This window comes from Fulmarus glacialis, unplaced genomic scaffold, assembly GCF_000690835.1.
Source record: "Fulmarus glacialis isolate BGI_N327 unplaced genomic scaffold, ASM69083v1 scaffold23166, whole genome shotgun sequence".
Taxonomy (NCBI): domain Eukaryota; kingdom Metazoa; phylum Chordata; class Aves; order Procellariiformes; family Procellariidae; genus Fulmarus; species Fulmarus glacialis.
Window position 1 is genome coordinate 1 of NW_009220315.1, and position 788 is coordinate 788.

The window sequence follows — 788 nt, forward strand, 5'->3', positions numbered from 1 at the left end:
CCTGGCTCCCTGACACCAGTCAGTGTTAGCCTGGGCCCCTCAGCTCTGACGCTGCTGGAGGAGATGCTGATAGATTTGGGGTGCGTCTCTAACCGCAGTGTAGGATGGTCAGGGTGGAGTTACTGCTGGAAACGTGACCTGTCTCCTCCTGCCCCATCCTGCCAGGCGCCTGGCCCCCTCCTCGCCTGCTCTCCCTGCATTGTTCCCGTGTACCCTAACGCCAGGATCACACCCTCTTCCCTTGCAGAGATGGGCGACATGGAGTCCTACAAGGTGATGCTGAATGGGCCGGCACCCTGGGGCTTCAGGCTGCAGGGAGGGAAGGATTTCAGCATGCCGCTCTCCATCTCCAGGGTAAGAGAAGCTGAGACTGGTGACACCCATCCTTCCCCTGCCTCTGCGGGTGGGAGCCGTGGCGGCTGCGTCCAGGTGACTGAGGCAGAGCCGTATGGGGGATGCGGATGAGCCAGGGCCCCGGCAGCGCTGTGTCCTGCCCTGCCTGGCTCTGTGTAGCCTCCTCGGAGCCTTATCAGCTGCGGTCCAGCATGAGGGTGTTCCAGGCAGAGGACTGCAGATGAAAAACACTGTACAGCCTCTGCAGAGTCGTTCTGGCTGCTGGGGGGGGGCAAGGGAGGCCCCTTCCGGAGCATGCCCACCGCAGGGGGAGGGGAGCTGCTCTCACCATCTCCAAGCCGCAGGGCCAGCTTCCTGGTCTGCACCGCGACACTGCGCTCAGCATCCCAGGACGTGGCTTGTACCCTTCTGCCCTCCCTCCTGCTGCATGGCTC

The 788-nt window shown here is 63.3% G+C and overlaps 1 pseudogene; it reads left to right on the forward strand.

Moving 5' to 3' along the window:
- The first annotated feature begins 258 nt into the window (after window positions 1-258).
- Window positions 259-354, forward strand: LOC104078906 (annotated as a pseudogene).
- Window positions 355-788: the final 434 nt, after the last annotated feature.